This window comes from Lepisosteus platostomus, unplaced genomic scaffold, assembly GCF_059453375.1.
Source record: "Lepisosteus platostomus isolate fLepPlt1 unplaced genomic scaffold, fLepPlt1.hap1 Scaffold_60_H1, whole genome shotgun sequence".
NCBI lineage: Eukaryota > Metazoa > Chordata > Actinopteri > Semionotiformes > Lepisosteidae > Lepisosteus > Lepisosteus platostomus.
The window spans coordinates 366,673-384,354 of record NW_028291676.1 but is presented as its reverse complement, the minus strand read 5'-3'; the positions used below and the strand labels follow the sequence as shown (position 1 = coordinate 384,354).

At 44.7% G+C, this 17,682-nt stretch overlaps 9 non-coding genes across 9 annotated transcripts; 5 read left to right on the top strand and 4 right to left on the bottom strand.

Moving 5' to 3' along the window:
- Positions 1-913: 913 nt before the first annotated feature.
- Positions 914-995, bottom strand: trnas-gcu (transfer RNA serine (anticodon GCU)). Its single transcript has one exon. It is a non-coding gene; the product is annotated as a tRNA-Ser (tRNA).
- A 4,101-nt stretch (positions 996-5,096) lies between these two features.
- Positions 5,097-5,169, top strand: trnar-ccu (transfer RNA arginine (anticodon CCU)). Its single transcript has one exon. It is a non-coding gene; the product is annotated as a tRNA-Arg (tRNA).
- A 3,829-nt stretch (positions 5,170-8,998) lies between these two features.
- On the bottom strand, positions 8,999-9,072 carry trnan-guu (transfer RNA asparagine (anticodon GUU)). Its single transcript has one exon. It is a non-coding gene; the product is annotated as a tRNA-Asn (tRNA).
- A 1,193-nt stretch (positions 9,073-10,265) lies between these two features.
- Positions 10,266-10,338, top strand: trnaq-uug (transfer RNA glutamine (anticodon UUG)). The gene has a single exon. It is a non-coding gene; the product is annotated as a tRNA-Gln (tRNA).
- A 1,556-nt stretch (positions 10,339-11,894) lies between these two features.
- trnas-uga (transfer RNA serine (anticodon UGA)) lies at positions 11,895-11,976 on the bottom strand. Its single transcript has one exon. It is a non-coding gene; the product is annotated as a tRNA-Ser (tRNA).
- Positions 11,977-13,521: 1,545 nt separating this feature from the next.
- Positions 13,522-13,595, bottom strand: trnan-guu (transfer RNA asparagine (anticodon GUU)). Its single transcript has one exon. It is a non-coding gene; the product is annotated as a tRNA-Asn (tRNA).
- A 946-nt stretch (positions 13,596-14,541) lies between these two features.
- LOC148632670 (U5 spliceosomal RNA) lies at positions 14,542-14,658 on the top strand. Its single transcript, XR_015934297.1, has one exon. It is a non-coding gene; the product is annotated as a U5 spliceosomal RNA (small nuclear RNA).
- A 227-nt stretch (positions 14,659-14,885) lies between these two features.
- Positions 14,886-15,027, top strand: LOC148632669 (U4 spliceosomal RNA). Its single transcript, XR_015934240.1, has one exon. It is a non-coding gene; the product is annotated as a U4 spliceosomal RNA (small nuclear RNA).
- Positions 15,028-16,197: 1,170 nt separating this feature from the next.
- Positions 16,198-16,339, top strand: LOC148632668 (U4 spliceosomal RNA). The gene has a single exon (XR_015934258.1). It is a non-coding gene; the product is annotated as a U4 spliceosomal RNA (small nuclear RNA).
- Positions 16,340-17,682: the final 1,343 nt, after the last annotated feature.

Here is a 17,682-nt window from a genome sequence, read left to right as displayed (position 1 = left end):
GAGTGTCAGCTACAATATGATTGCTACATATCTGCATTTGTTGGTATTTAAGGAGTAAGAGTGCAGGTTTAAACCTGTGATCCAGTGTGTTGAAGAATTTCACAACACTACCTCTAGCACATATGGAAATAAATCCTCATAATGATTATTGCCCTGGGCATGTACCAAAAAATCAGTGAGCATATATATATTTATATCACTGGGTTGAAGCTAGAAACACAGAATAACTGCAAACACATCCTAAATACAGTGTTCCAGCACCTTTGACCTCATCCAGAACGTATCATTTCTTGAAAGGGATTGCTGTCCGAATGCACATCTGAATCCCAAACAGAATCTCTAGTAAAATACGATCATTTGTGAAACAGGCAAATGACTGTCTCAGGGGCCCATTTCTCATTGTCAGACACATGTATGCAATGCTTTCACTGTGCATTGAGCAATAGGGATCAAAAACACCGCAGGTAAGGTTAGAAGTCATGTTCTATGATCATTTCTTTCAGCATTAGGGACTAAATATACTAAACGTATGATGCTAAAATGTTATTTTTACATATATTAATGTAATAAATGATTGCTTATGCTTTATAAACAAATCTAATTATAATAAAAGCTTAAGTTTTGTATTTATCTTGTACCATAGAACATGATTTTCTTTGTATTTCAAGCCCACAAAGTGTCCAAATGATGCACCTTTGACCTCATCCAGAACGTATCATTTCTTGAAAGGGATTGCTGTCCGAATGCACATCTGAATCCCAAACAGAATCTCTAGTAAAATACGATCATTTGTGAAACAGGCAAATGACTGTCTCAGGGGCCCATTTCTCATTGTCAGACACATGTATGCAATGCTTTCACTGTGCATTGAGCAATAGGGATCAACAAACAGAATGGAAACAGACATGGAAACCAACGAGGATGGGATTTGAACCCATGCGTGCAAAGCACAATAGATTAGCAATCCATCACCTTAACCACTCGGCCACCTCGTCGACAAAACTGGGCTGTCCCAACTGGGTTGGCGCGCTCCAGATGATCTTTTTCTTTTTTTTCCCTCGTACTCGAGGGTCATTTTCCTGTTCCACATGCGATTTCAATATTTTCCTTGGGAGATGTCAAGCCAGCAAGCCACTGCTGTGGTTCAGTGGCCAGCGTGGAGTTCAGTGGCCCTGTTGTACACAGAAAGCACATTGAGCTCCTTGGACATGAAAAGTTCCAGATAAAAGCCATTTGTCATCCTTTCTCTTGGTGTCGATGTTGCTATTGTATGTAAAGGTGGCAACTTGCTCAGCGAGCAGGCGGAGCACACACCGAATGCAGATGTGTCTGAGTGGTGTGTCCAAGTGGCTGCAAAAGGACAGCACTCCCGGGGCGCTGTGGCTTAGTTGATTAAAGCGCCTGTCTAGTAAACAGGAGGCCCTGGGTCTGAATCCCAGTGGATAACCGCCTACGGCTAGACTTAATTAAATGCAAGTATTCATTTCCTGTCTTTAACACGACTTGTTTTTCTTAAAATGGATGCAACTTGCAAAACATGAAATACAAACCTTGCTAATCAGCGCTAGCAGCTGGCAAAAAAAAAGAAGTCAGCAATGTTTTTTTTCTTTAACCTTAACCCTGCTAATGGAGAAGAGTTAAACGACCGAGTCTATGCAGCTTAAACGGTGCGCACGTCGGGATCTTAGCTGAAAGGGTGGTAAATCACGCTCACCCCAGTCCTTAATCTTTTAAAGAGGATACAAAATTGAACCTAGTCGCCACATCACATACATCCTGTTCAATGATAAAAAGGTAACATCTATCCTCGCTCCAGAGTAAATCTCACGTTGAGGGCATATTTTTTTTTCACTTTACCGTGAATCGGGCTCGGCTGCACAGAGGAGAGAGCAGAGCAATGAGGTCACGGGGACAGGGGAGTCACACGCTGGCTGTTTGAACACGCGGAAGATCACTGAGGGATCCACAGTATATGGACCCTCCGTGCGCAATCAGTCCGCACTCCGGACTCTGAATCCTGCCATCCGAGTTAAGATCTCGGCAGAACCTGAAGCGCAGTTCCTTCTTAAAACGTAATCTGGTGAGCATTTCTAGAATCGTACTTGTATAGATGCAGCCTTTAATGTGTTGCTAGGTTAAAATTGATGACTTCTTGTATTTCAGTAGGCAACTGCCCTCTTGATTTCGGATTTAATTTCTTTATTACAGGGGTGCTTTTATGATGACAGAGTCATGTTCAGGTACTTTGCTTGATGGAGGAAGCTCATTTCGGACTCTGTGATCTGCTCACCTGGAAAGGTCTGCTGTACTACTACAAGAGAGAAGTAGAGTCTGGAAGAAGGGACAATTTTATGATGCTTTGGAAGGTAGTTTTTTTTTTCTTTGAAATCGAAATGAATCAGAATATCAGAGCAAAAGACAAACTCTTGGTTTGGTTTAAAGAGATATGGTTTTAAAACAGACAAAATGTAGAAAACAGGTGTTTCTCACTTCTGGAAAAGAATGGACCGGGGTATTTTACTAGTTGCAGTGCTGAGCTCACCGGCTTGCAGTCCTGCAGTGTTGCACCAGGGTCAGTGGTGCAATGGATAACACGTTTGACTACGGATCAGGAGATTGTAGGTTCGACTTCCGCCTGGCTCGGGTCGTTTTTAAACGCATCAGGCTACTCCCTAAGTAGCCTGTGCTACTTACTGTATTGTAATCGTACCCAGTAAGAGATTTCCTTCATGTAAATGAACTGCACTTGACAGCTTTAGAAAAACACCTGGGCTCAGTACGGTGCTGAGAGCTAATCGTTGCTGTTGTTCTAATTAGCACGCACTGCATCGGCTATGAACCCGAACTTTTCAATTATTCCGATCAGTAAGTCAACACGTAGTCCACATGAAAGGTAGAAATATTCTCTTGTCTGTCTCTTGTTTGTATAGAACTGAATGTCCCTGACAATGTACTGTTAGTTTTAATTGAAGAACGGCATTTGTGTTCAAATATACCAGACAAGTTTACGTAACTGCTCATGCGACACTCAGTTGTAATTAGTCAAGAAATAAAGTCGAACAACAGCTGCGGGTTTGATTCTGAACGTATGAGATTGCAGCGTCTTTTACTTCCATTGACAAATGATAGAGATTCGAAGAGAGATCCTTCAGACCAGCAAGCAAACCCACGGCTATTTCGGTTTTCTATCTAGGCAACGTTGGTGTCTGCAATAGCATACATGAAAGCGTGATGCAATTTCTGTGGCTACATTTGTTGCACGTCATGCACAGTAAGAGTGTTTCTAACACCAAATAAAAAGTCAACAATTAGCGATCACGCCTTCTCAGTTAACCCACTGAAACCCTTGCTGTTAACAGTTCTTTAATGCGTGCTTTACGAGCACCTACATATCGTGTCGGTTCTTTCAGCTTTATTCATTAGGTTTTCAAAGGCATAAGTAGAGCACCAGAGGTGCGAACGCAGAATGTATGGTAATCTGAAGAACTGCTTTCCATGGCAGCGGGTCCAAGCGATTTAACGTTTTTATAGTACCGGGAAAGGAGAAGCGGCACTTTGCCTTTGCCGCGCAGGCACAAGGCGACGTGCGGCAGACGCAGGAGTCGGCAAGTTCTGAACCTGCGCGGGGAGTCCCTAACGCATTTCGAATCCATCGCCTTAACCACTCGGCCATGACAAAAGCGAGCTCGCTGCCGCCGCATTCCTCCTATAATCTAACACGGAGTGCGAGGTGGCTGCGGAAACCTTTTTAAAGTCGCTCTCCGTTAAAAAAAAAAAAACCTTTCACAAGATTCGTGCCGGCAGACAGACACGCCTCAGAGGGTTTAAGGCTGGCTTCACGTTCAAATGATAAAGTCCCCCAGTCCGGATGTCAAAATGCAACTTTGGCAGACAGAAAAAACAGCAACAAACCACAAATGTGGAAAAGGATTTTACAAGCTGCACCACACTGCACTTTCAAAAGCATTTACATTCGTGTTAGACGCAGGAATTGCCTTTGATTTGCGCGCTTACGAACGCCATGGAAAACGAAACAAAACTAAAGCCCTCAGCTCCTGCACTTGATTATAATGCCGTTACGTGTCGAAGCAGGAATTTACGTCATCCTACCACTGCAACACGGGGAATAGAGGGAAATGAGCACAATCTACGAATTGTCTCTAAACAGTCCCTACAGTTGTAAGACGCCTGGAAGCGTGCACCCCCATCATTAATCTTTGCGCATCTGTGCAAGGTAAACTCTGGAGCAGTCTCTGAAACGGCTCAAAGGAAACACGTGATTGATTCCATGTGCATCTGGGGTTCATTTCTTATTTACATTTAATTCAAGGGAAAGGCTTGGGTCAGTTTCAGACGGCCTCCAACAGCGAGATTCAAGCGCCCCACCTTCAGCCCAATCTGCGCCGCCAGAACGCCAACGGCTCCTCTGGTCTCTGGGGTGCGGTTGTGACCCTGTAACCTAAAGTGTTGGTGGCAGACAAATGGAGACTAACAGGTGATGTCCTAGGACATGACTACATTGTGACACTCGGTGGGGATGGTGACCATTGCTTGGAAAAGAGTGCGAGGCCCCTTTAGAAAAACATTTTGTTAACAGGCATTCTGCCTCAGCCTAAACACCTATAGCTTGCAAAGCGCATGCTATTAGACAGGCACCTCTGCAAGACCTTAAGAGTCTCTTAAACTAGTGATAGTAAGGTGTTCCCAATGGGCGATGTTTGGCTTTCAAATCATCTGTCTGTGGAAGCGCCGAGATGCAGCTGTTTAAGGCTTAGAAGCAGCTGACTGTTTCACTAGCTAGCTGATTACTGTCAGTCAGGGAGCTCAGAGGTGAAAAGCCTGTCTGAGAGACAATTCGCCGTTGTTCAGTTCAATATGTTCCGTACCAGCTCGGCGCACCTGAGATCATCTTGGTAGCCGTGTAGCTCAGATGAGTGAGAGCGTGTCTGTGTGTACCACCGTGATTGGATGCCGGTCCTTCTCAGGTCACAGTAAACCTTCTGCTGCCTAACTTTCCTAATTTTGGGGATCCCTTTGTAAAAGCAAAGGAAAAAAAAAACTGGCTCTTCATCAGCATGATCGACCCAACCCAGTGTGCCCCAGTGGCCTAATGGATAAGGCACTGGCCTCCTAAGCCAGGGTTTGTGGGTTTGAGTCCCATCTGGGGTGCTCCTGTCCCATTTTGAGCGTACAAATGTCCTTGTGATTTGCAAAGCTGCAACCCCACCTTACTCAGTGAGCGTCTCTGCTTTTCTCTCACATACAGTTGGGAGAAAAACTTTTGTAAACAGCCCTTCGGAATGATGTGGATTTCTGCATGAATGGCTCCTAACATGTGATCTTATCTTTATCTGAGTCATAATAATTAATAAAGAGAGTCTGATTTAACAAACAACACACGCCCAACATTTGACATTGCTGTTTCTTTATTGACCAAATGGTTTAAACAATCAAGGTCATTGATGGAAAAAGTACGTGAACCCTTATATTAAGGAGCTAGTGGAACCTCCTTTATGACAAAAACCTCAACCCCCACTTTCTGTAGCGGCTGGTCAGACCTGAGCAGCGGTTAGGAGGTATTTTGGCCTATTCCTCTATGAAAAACTGTTTCAGTTCATGTATATTTTTGGGATGTCTTGCACTGAACGGCCTGCTTCAGATCACGCCACAGCACTTCAATGGGATTGGGGTCAGGACTCTTACTTGGCCATCCCAAAATACGGAATTTCTTTTGTTTCAGCCACTCTGTTGTTGATGTACTCCTTTGTTTTTGTCATGCTGCATGACCCAGCGTCTTTCGAGTTTTAGATCACAGGCAGACACCCTGACATTCTGCTGTAGATTTTCCTGATACATCTTGGAATTCATCGGTCCCTCGATGATTGCAAGCCGTACAGCCTCCGCCATCCTTCCCAGGTGGGATGAGGTTTTGGAGTTGGTATGCAGTGTTTTGTTATCTCCAAACATAACGCTGTGCACATTTACCAACAAGTTCAACTTTTGTCACGTCTGTCCACAGAACATTGTTCCAGGAGTTGCTGTGGAACATCCATGTGGTCTTTAGCAAACTTGAGAGGGGCAGTGGTGGTTTTTTTGGGGGGGAGAGCAGTGGTTTCCTCCATGGTGACCTCGCATGATCACCACTCCTGTTCAGATTTCTTCTTATGGTGGACTCATGAACACAGACGTAAGACAAAGTCAACCACCTGTTCGCTAGATCCCATCCCCACTCAGCTAGTCAAAGATTCCCTCGAAGGACTGGCAGGACCTATAATTAGTATGATGAATGCATCGCTTGCGTCAGGCGTTGTACCTGATCAATTTAAGGTAGCGGTTGTTAGACCACTCCTTAAGAAGTCAAATTTGGATCCACAAGTTCTTAACAACTACAGGCCTATCTCAAAGGTCCCATTTCAATCTAAAAGTCTTGGGAGAATAGTTGTTGCCCAACGTCAATCGTATCTGGATTCAAATAATATACTTGAGAAATTTCAGTCTGGTTTCTGAAACTGCATTAACAAGAGTCGTAAATGATATTCTCTTAGCTACTGATGCGGGGAATGCAACAGTGCTTGTGCTTCTAGATCTTAGAGCTGCCTTTGACATGGTTGACCTCTCTGTTTTGTTACACAGGCTTGAGTTTGAGGTTGGCTTATCTGGAACCGTCCTTCAGTGGTTTACTTCACATTTTACTCATCGTTTTCATTATGTTCAAATATCTAATAATTGTACTGCTTCATCAATGTCACCAGTTCAATTTGGGGTACCAGAAGATCAGTGCTGGGACCAATATTGCTCTCTCTCTCAACATGCTGCTGCTAGGTAGGATAATATGAAAAAATAATATGAACTTTCATTCATATGCTGATGACACTCAAATAAACATTTTGTTTACACCAAACGACAACTCTTCTATTATCAGTTTAGTTAAATGCATTAAGGAAGGAAATACTTGGATGTGTGAAAACTTTTTGTTACTCAACTCTGAGAAAAATGAGGATCTGTTGATCGGAGGCAACAATACTGATAGGACTACTATAACTTCAGCACTTAACTCAGAGGATTTAAACATTTGCCTCAAAGAGACAGCACGTAACCTAGGCGGCATATTAAACACAAGGCTCTTAACAACTTGCATTGTTAAGTGCCTTGGGACAACCTTGTTGTGAAAGGCGCTATATAGAAATACATTGATTTGAATTGAATTCACAATGTAAAATGTTGTGTGTGTTGTTTGTTAAACAAGACTGTCTTTATTTATCAAAAAATAAAAGGAATTTGCTAGGAATGCAAACGTTAGGTTGCGCTTCTTCATGCTGCATCGTCGGCATGAGTGGAGCTTTTTAAACGTCTGTACTTACTGTGCCCCATAAGAAATCGTTTGTCCCCGTTCAAAAGAGATTGTGCGATGTCCTGCAGTGTTCGCAAAGCAAACCTTTGACAGTTTGAAAAGAGGAATTTATTCTGCTTCCTGTGCGTGCAGTAATTACAAAGTTGAACGTCTTTACACGATTTGCTGCAGTTTTCAGTGGGCGGGCTTTGTCAGATGGCTTGGAAAAACGCACTGTGTTTCGGCTCGGGAAACATCATGAGAAGTGTCCTGCATGTTTTCTGTGTATAGCTGTCTTTTATCGCATACAGAATTCATTCGAAATCATTGATTTCTCCAATTAACAAGGGTCCCTTAAAAGATTAGTCAAAGTAACGTCTAATCGGATTAGTTTCCTTAGAGCTGGTTCAGAGTTTGCTCAAGAGTTTACCTTTCACAGATGCGCAAAGAAGAATGTTGGGGGTGCATGCTTCAAGGTGCCTTATAGCTGTAGGGAGGGATTCGAGACGATTCGTGGCGTGTGCTCGTTCCCATATACCGTACGCCCCGGGGTGCAGTGCTAGGATGACGTACAATACCGCTTGGGCACGTAACGGCGTTATATGCAAGTGCGGGACGTGAGGGTTTTCGTTTGTTCATTTTGTTTTGCTCTGCTTTGCTTTGTTTCGTGGTCAAGAGGCGTAAGGTAAGTCGTAATCCAGGGAGAACACTGGTGGCAAACAGTCCGAGGTGAGAGGCGAGGTCCAAAGTCGAAAAGGCAGAAACGCCAGGTAGAGCTCTCAAGGAGTAGACTCAATACCAGCGGGAAGCAGGTAAAGATGGTAAAAATAGCACTGCGTACCGCACGGTGGAGTGTGTGCAGGTGGGTTAACTTGTGCGGCGGCGTTTGTTAATAATCACCCGCTGCTGGTGCTGTTTAGATTGCTTAAGAGTTGGTCTTAACTGCCTGGCGGTCATGACAAGCTCCTCTTTAAGCTGTGGTTTAGTTTTGCATTCATGTGTTTCTAGAGCAGTTATTTATGGGGGTGGGTGGGTCTTTCACAGAGGCTCAGGACAAATCCCCCGCCTGAAAGTCTAATGTGTGCGTTCAGAGAGTCACAGGTCAAGAGCCAGGCAGGAGGACAATGGACAGAAGAGCCAACGAACTAAAAATAAAAGAACAGATATGAAAAAGCCACCATCTTTTTCTTTTTGACATTTTCCGACTTTCACGCAAGCCAGGACAAAGTTGCTTGTAGCTACTTGTGGATTCAAATACTCTATCGAGTGCTTTGATGAGTTTTTGCAATTTGATTGTCGTCCTGTCAGCCTGTTTCTGTTTTTTTTTTTTCAATCTAGGGATGGAAAGTATGAGGGAAATGATGGAGCAATCAATAACCGCTCCGGAAAAATGGCAGAAAGAAATGGTCCGTCACTAAGGACATTTGTGAAGCAGAGGACTGACATCACCACAAAGGCGACACATTCTGCTGATGGTTTTGGTGAATAATGATTGAGGCGCGTTAAGAGAAAGGTAGCTGTGTCAGCATGCGTAGGCTGCAAAGGATCAAGCAAAGGTTTACTCCATGCTGAAAAGAGAAGAAAAGAAGCACAACGTTTCGACTGTGGAGCCTTCTGCGCCATCTTCTTTAGCGGTGATGATGTTTACATTGGAAAAACAGAGACATGCGTCCCTGGGTGGGCTTGAACCACCAACCTTTCGGTTAACAGCCGAACGCGCTAACCGATTGCGCCACAGAGACTGACGGCCGCTTGTGCTCCCTACATTTGCAGGTTTATGGTCAAAGAAAATAATCACTTGCGCTTCTTGCAGCCGGCAATCTTTTTCCACTGACAACCAAGAAATGGATTTCATCTTTCACAAGCTGTATGGATTTCTTCAAAAACAAGTTATTCCAGAAAGGAAATGAATTCTTGCATTAAACTGAACCAAGCTGTACATGTTTGTCTGAAATGAGACATTCGGCACAACAAGACACGGAGAGAGGCACCGCTGGTATTCAGACCCAGGATCGCCTGCTTACCAGGCAGGCACTTTAAGCCACTAGGGAACAGCGCCAGCGGAGCACCGCGCTTTTACAGACACTTGGACACATCTGCGTTCGGTGTGCACTTAACCTGCTCTCTGAGCCCGTTGCCTCCGTCCCATTTAATAGCAGAACTGACGCCAAGAGAAATGATGAGAAATGGCATTTATCGGGCACTTTTCATGTCCAAGGAGCTCAATGCCCTTGACACCTCCCCAAGGCGACAGAGCTGTGCATTCTTTGGCGACACCATTTTTTCTTTTGTTTAATTTCTATACTTATTGATAGAATAAAAACGATATGTCATGTACTGTAAGGGAAATGTCTCTTTTCATGGGGAAAGCTAGCACCAGCAAATGTTGTGTTTAGAAGAAGTGATTTAACATGACACGTGACCTAATTTACCGGAGCAAAAGCTCACCCAGCAAGCCCTGCTTTACTTCTACAGGAGAGAAGTACTGTAGAGTCTGCAAGATGTTCAGCTGGGTACCTACGTCAGCATGCCTCGGCTGCAAAGGAACAAGTAATAGGTTTATTGCATGCTGAAAAGAGAAAAACGGAAACACAGCGTTTCGACTGTGAGGTCTTCTCACACCTGAAGAAGCCTCACACCTGTAAAAGGCTCCATGGTTTTCTTTCTTCTCTTTTCAACATGGAATACACCTATTGTCTGCAAGATGTGACAATTTCATGGTGTTTTGGAAGAAAACCTCTTTTCTTTGAATTCAAAATCAATCGGAATTTCAGCACGACACATCAACACTTTTTCTGTTTTAAGGAGATGATATTTTAAACCTGATAAAAATAGTAGGAAACACAAGTTTCTTGCTGTGAAAATTTAGATGGGGAAGTGTACTACTAGTAGCAGTGTAGAGCTCTCTGTGGTGGAGTGCAAGCACGTGTTCTATGGGCCAGTGGCGTAATGGATAACGCTTCTGACTTTGAATCAGAAGATTGTAAGTTCGAGTCCTGCCTGGCTCGCGAGGCTTTTAAACCTCTCAGGTTCCTCGGTAACAGGTTGCCGTCATGTATATGAACTATAGAAAAGCATTTGCCACAACCCGTAAATTAGCACGCAAGTGCGGGCTGGTGAACACAGAACTGTATGGAGATCATCTCCAGCTCCGAGCTCAATTGCAATGAAAAAACATGCAGAAAAGAACTGGAGAGCAGCTGAATTTGTGCTCAGTAGGGTGGGGAGGACTCAGCATTGCTATTGTTCTAATTGGCATGAACTGCAGGGGATCTGAATCAGAACATGTCAGATAGTTCGATCATTGCGTCAATATGTAGGCCACGTTAATACAGAATTATTACTTTGTCTGTCTCGTCTTTGTATATAGCTGAATGTCCCTGACAATTTCATGTTAGTTTTTAAGAACGACATTGGTGCTAATATATACATATATAGCATATAAGGAAAACGTAAATGTTTAGTCCATGCTGAAAAGATAAGAAAACCGCCACAACGTTTCATCTTGGAATAAATCTTTACTTGTTGTTTTGCAGCCTACCCATTCTGACCTAACTCCTCCCTTGAAATTCCCTAACAGATAAGGGTACGTAACGGCTCATGCGATGCTCAGTTGCAATTTGTCCCAAAACAAACAAGAACAGCAGCTGAGGGTTTGAGTTTGAACATGCACTGTATTAAAGCAGCTTTTATTTCCATTGATAAATGCTAGATATTCCTACAGAGATTCTCCAGGTGAGTAAGCGATTCCTGTTTCTGTTTCTATTTCTGTTTCATATATATACATTATATATATATATGTTACATGTGTCTCTGCAATAGTATAAATGTGTTATACACTATCAGGGGCTGCTTTTTTGTGCACCTCATCTACAACAAGGGTTTTTTTTTCATTTATGTTTGTGGACCTTCACCATTTGAGGAAGTGAGTTAGATAAGAAAGTTACAAGTATGGTGAGCAATGACTGACAAAGGCACGTACTGCGTATTCCTTACAGAAGTGTAAGCAATTTGTTCTAAAAAACACCGGCTAAAGTCCAACATCGTTAGCAATCTTATTACTTAAACAGAATTAACATCAATAAACTGTAAGGTGCTGGTACATGCGAGTAGATTTGATCTTCTATTAAACAAAAATGCAATTACAGCTCTAAAAAGGTCAACCTAGACTTCTGTAACAGATCTGTTCAGGTCATCGCTGTTTCTCTGACCTTGTGAGTCTTTGGAATTTTAAAAGTGGATTTTGCTTGCCTTTCATGTGGTCTGTGTACAAGTCACTGTGGCGTATGCGGTCCTACACAGCCTTGCTATAGACGTGACGAGCCTCCGCTATGTTGCAATGGAGAACAGGTTCAGTACGGAGCTGCCGAGAAAATTCAGCTGGAAAGCTCGTTGCAGAAAAGCATTGTTATCTGTGTCCAGCGGCAAAGCGTCCTTCGTGGGTGCTGAAGAATCGATTTCACAGGCTGCGGGTCCAGGCGATTTAGAGTGTTAAAGGTCCCAGCGAAAACGAAACGGCGCTGGTCCTTTTACACGCACGCACGCAACCAAATGCAAAGGACGCCGTAGTCGGCAGGATTTGAACCTGCGCGGGGAGACCCCAACAGATTTCAAGTCCGTCACCTTAACCACTCGGCCACGAGTACAGCGAGCGCCGCGGCCGCTGCCTTCTTGCTACAATGGAACAGGGAGTGCGAGGCGGCGGCAGCAGCGGAGGCAACTTTTTTCAAGTTCGCTCTCCGTTTAAGAAACCTTTTACGCCATACGTGCAAGCACACACACACACACACACACACCTCAGAGGACTTAAGGGTGGCTTCAAGTTGGAATGATAAAGTCTCCCCGTTCGGACATGAAAACAGAACGTTCTTAGACAGAAAGCAATCAACAACGGAGACATGTGGACGACGATTTTAGTCACTGCACTTTGAATAGCATTTTTACTCCAGTTACAGGAGATGCACCAATGGCCCTTGACCTACGCTCTTACCAATGCCTTGAACATTCAAACAAAACAGCCCTCAAGTCCTGCGGTTTAATATAACGCTGTTACGTGTCGAGGCAGTATTTGACTCTGTCCTACCGTTGAGACACGGGGCGTATATGGAAACGAACACATGCTACGGATCGTCTCTAATCGGTCCCTACAGTTGGAAGGCTCCTTGAAGCGTGCACCCCCATCATTCATCTTTGCGCATCTGTGAAAGGTAGACTCTTGAGCAATGTTTGAGCCAGCTCTAAGGCAACTAGTGCTATTGGACAGACACCTCTGGAAGATCCTAAGAGTCTCTTAACACCACTTCCAGCAGCAAGCTTAATTGTTCGCTGGAGGTCTCCCACCCAGGTACTGACCAGGCAAAGAATCACCAGTACATTGAATGAGGAAGTTAATCCTGAAATCCAATTACATATCTCAAGGTAAGACAAATCCATAAGAACATGTCTTAGTATTACTTCGTTTACATTAGTATGGCACTGAGTTGGAGCTCCTCTTTAAGCTGTGGTTTAGTTTTGCATTCATGTGTTTCTAGAGCAGTTATTTATGGGGGTGGGTGGGTCTTTCACAGAGGCTCAGGACAAATCCCCCGCCTGAAAGTCTAATGTGTGCGTTCAGACAGTCACAGGTCAAGAGCCAGGCAGGAGGACAATGGACAGAAGAGCCAACGAACTAAAAATAAAAGAACAGATATGAAAAAGCCACCATCTTTTTCTTTTTGACATTTTCCGACTTTCATGCAAGCCAGGACAAAGTTGCTCGTAGCTACTTGTGGATTCAAATACTCTATCGAGTGCTTTGATGAGTTTTTGCAATTTGATTGTCGTCCTGTCAGCCTGTTTCTGTTTTTTTTTTTTCAATCTAGGGATGGAAAGTATGAGGGAAATGATGGAGCAATCAATAACCGCTCCGGAAAAATGGCAGAAAGAAATGGTCCGTCACTAAGGACATTTGTGAAGCAGAGGAGTGACATCACCACAAAGGCGACACATTCTGCTGATGGTTTTGGTGAATAATGATTGAGGCGCGTTAAGAGAAAGGTAGCTGTGTCAGCATGCGTAGGCTGCAAAGGATCAAGCAAAGGTTTACTCCATGCTGAAAAGAGAAGAAAAGAAGCACAACGTTTCGACTGTGGAGCCTTCTGCGCCATCTTCTTTAGCGGTGATGATGTTTACATTGGAAAAACTGAGACATGCGTCCCTGGGTGGGCTTGAACCACCAACCTTTCGGTTAACAGCCGAACGCGCTAACCGATTGCGCCACAGAGACTGACGGCCACTTGTGCTCCCTACATTTGCAGGTTTATGGTCAAAGAAAACAATCACTTGCGCTTCTTGCAGCCGGCAATCTTTTTCCACTGACAACCAAGAAATGGATTTCATCTTTCACAAGCTGTATGGATTTTGAAATGTATGGACGATGCCAGGTGTCCCACAACACCACAGCGCCGACACACCTTTGGTTGTCCCACATAAAAAACATAGCCATTGCAGGCGCCCAGCCGGATTGTAGAGGGCAGGTGCCTTAAGCCTCCATTTACATTGTCCGGTAGCAAGCGAACCTCGAATTTCCTTGCTCCTGTTTTTATACCGTCAACATCTCTAACCTCAGTTCCATGGTGGACGGTGCAGTACTGCTTAAGCCAGGTGTGAATGTCCTCCGTCTTTGCCAGTTCCGAGAACATAACAACATGCACCGTTTTCCTCTCTCTCTGTGTCAGAGGCTGCAAGTTGATCTTCTCAAGGGCAGGAACTTTCCCTCTTTTTGCCTCAAACACATCCACACATTGTTCAAACAGAGAATAGGTAGCAAAAACAACCTCAAATGCTTTCTGACCTGGGAGAGCGAAGATGAAATCCAAGTGCCGAGGTTCAAAGCCACGTTCCTTCTGTAACACTTTTCTGCTGAACTGCATACGATCCATGAAGAGGTCATCCAAAAGCTCAAAACGTACAGCATTCTTGCGGGATCCAAAGGTTGCCATCTCAAACTGCAAAACAAACACTGCTTCCACAAAACAAGAAAACAATCCAACTACTCTAACTACAGGCTGATCAAGGTATCTCCCCTGCCAGGTAAGCCGAGAGCCGCAGGCGATGAGCCCAGAGCTGAACGGGCCCCACTGGCTCGTTTGTAAGGCCAGGTGCATTGCCAACCACGACCGGCAGGGCAGAGGCCTTGAAGGCGGCCTGGGCTCCTGCAGCTGTCCAGCCACGCACTCCGGTTTCTCTTCATCTCGTACAAATCTTTTGCCTTTTACTAAAGATTTCCATGGAGAGGAACATGAATGAGTTCCATACAATTTTTGTGCTTCCCTGCCTTCGGGTGGGGCGCAGCTGGGCTGGTCAAAGAGAGAAACTAAAACCGCTCACAATCGCTCTTATTACGGCGACTGTGGCCGTCTGCTCTGCGAGTCCTCGGTCTCCGCCTCTCTGATTGGCGCTCTTTTCTTTGGGGGGCGGGAATATGCTGTGAAATATGAAGCGTTACAGCAACGACATGCCATGAGACGATTGATAACGATTTCCATAGGATCCCCGCGGTTGCCTGGCAACCGTCAGCTTTGCGCAGTGGCAGTATCGTAGCCTGTGAGGTTTAGCCGAGGCGCGATTATTGCTAGTTGAAAACTTTTCCCAATACCCCGCTTCCGCCGGTTTGCAATACAATCGGCGAAAGCAATTTTTGACAGTCTCGTCAGAGACTGAGCAAGGTGTTTAAAGACAGATTTTGTCATGGTAACATCATGGTAGAAAGAAACAAGCTTGTTACGTCTCAACAGAAACGCTCTTTAGCTCTTTCAGCGTTATGCAGAGAACAGCGTCTGTCGAGATCACTTTTGAGTCAGCGCGAAACGCCGTGTGCTGTCAGTTTGATTTCATATTGCTCGTAGCGGCGCCCGGCTTTTGTCTGTCAAACGTTAGGTTGCGCTTCTTCATGCTGCATCGTCGGCATGAGTGGAGCTTTTTAAACGTCTGTACTTACTGCGCCCCATAAGAAATCGTTTGTCCCCGTTCAAAAGAGATTGTGCGATGCCCTGCAGCGTTCGCAAAGCAAACCTTTGACAGTTTGAAAAGATGAATTTATTCTGCGTCCTGTGCGTGCAGTAGTTACAAAGTTGAACGTCTTTACACGATCTGCTGCAGTTTTCAGTGGGCGGGCTTTGTCAGATGGCTTGGAAAAACGCACTGTGTTTCGGCTCGGGAAACATCATGAGCAGTGTCCTGCATGTTTTCTGTGTATAGCTGTCTTTTAACGCATACAGAATTCATTCGAAATCATTGTAAGATTCTCCCTCAGTTCCGTTGTGCAGTGCTTTACCTCTTTCAAAAGGCTTCACTTTCCTAGTCACATTCCAAGGCTCATCGAACCCGGGCTGTTTCCTCCAGCGGTATAGTATTGCAGTGAGACAGCACGATGCCTGCAAGACTATGTCACACTAAACGCCACAGATTGTGTTTGTCCGTTCGTGTCAGTCGTCCTGCAGCCACGGGAAGTGGGACACAAACATGCTGCAATGCTTTCAGGACGTTAGGATTTGTTTGTGCAACATCCGAGAAGAGTACTTGTGGCTTGAATGTGAACTGTACGTGCCCGCCCCCTTTCCTCTGTAGTGCATGAGTTCCTCCCGGCATGCCCTTCGTCATTGTTCTGTCATCTTGTATTTAAAGGGTTGTATTTCTGCTGCTGAAAATAAGCAACGGTTTTCTCACAACGCCCTTTGTTCCCGACGGAGCCCTTGTCTGTCATGAAATTCTTCAAAACCTCAAGCTAGAAGAAGAAGACGACAAATATGAAGCGTTACAGCAACGACATGCCATGAGACGATTGATAACGATTTCCATAGGATCCCCGCGGTTGCCTGGCAACCGTCAGATTTGTGCATTGGCAGTATCGTAGCCTGTGAGGTTTAGCCGAGGCGCGATTATTGCTAGTTGAAAACTTTTCCCAATACCCCGCTTCCCCCGGTTTGCAATACAATCGGTGAAAGCAATTTTTGACAGTCTCGTCAGAGCGTGACATAGTCTTGCAGGCATCGTGCTGTCTAACTGCAATACTATACCGCTGGAGGAAACAGCCCGGGTTCAATGAGCCTTGGAATGTGACTAGGAAAGTGAAGCCTTTTGAAAGAGGTAATGTCGACGCTTTTTTAACAGAGCACCAAAAAAGCGTCTTTTTTGAAGGCCTGGGTACTGAGCATTGGTGGTTCAGTGGTAGAATTCTCACTTCCCACGTGGGAGGCTCTGGTTCGATTCCCAGCCAAAGCAGTGGCTTTTGCAGCGAGCGGCTCCATCACTTGCATCCCCTTGCAACTCGCAACTGAAAACCCACTGAAGCAAAGCATTTGTTAGCCAGGTCAGTACCCGGATGAGGGTGAGCTACAGGGAAAAACAAAGTTTCCAGCTGGAAGCGGTGTTAATGGTGCCGGTGGGGGGGCGCTCAACCTGAGGTCTGTGCGGGTCCTAATGCCCCAGCATAGTGACGGAGACGCTGTGTTGTAAAAGGGCGCTGTCTCTTGGATGAGATGTAAAACCGAGGTCACAGCGCTCTGTGGTCATTAAAAATGACCACCAAAACCTTTGACAAAAGCTCTTGGTAATTGATGGTCTTCAATAATGCTTCTCCTTTAGGTACATTTTAAATCAGCTGAAAAATGCTGTGAAATGGGGGGTCACTTCACGCCAGTGTAGGATTTGGGTTACAAGAACCTTGAAACTGCACGAGAAAGCCTGTACACTGAATTACACGGCTTTCTATTCAAAGGAGGGCAAAAGAAATTCCCTGAGTTCGATTTTTTGCAGCACAGAGAGGATTGCTGTCGTGGGGCTGGTTAGCTCAGTTGGTTAGAGCGTGGTGCTAATACCGCCAAGGTCGTGGGTTCGATCTCCATACAGGCCAGGTCCTTTTCTCCTCTCTTACAAAAGCTGTTAGGTTCCTTTCCGTGGTGAGATGGGTTGTCATGCAACGCTGCCACATAGTGCCGACAGACAATTAAATGACAAAAATGAAGAGAGTTAAAGCAGCTGGAAAGGTTTTCTTACAACTTTTGAGCTGACACAGTTTTGGAAAATGTTTTCTTCACGCTGCACTGTACCACATAGGCAGCCAAGAGTCTCCAAAACAAAACAGAATTGACAGTCATATAATGTCCATTAACCCCGGTTTTAAACACAGACTCATGTCTGCCATCATAAGAATATGAGTCCAATATTTTAGAATATAGTCAGAATGTCTTCTAACCTTACCTGTGGTGTCTTTAATCCCTATTGCTCAACGCATGGTGTACGTACTGCATACATGTGTCTTGAGAATGAGGAATGGGCCCCTGAGACATTTACCTGTTTCACAAATGATCGTA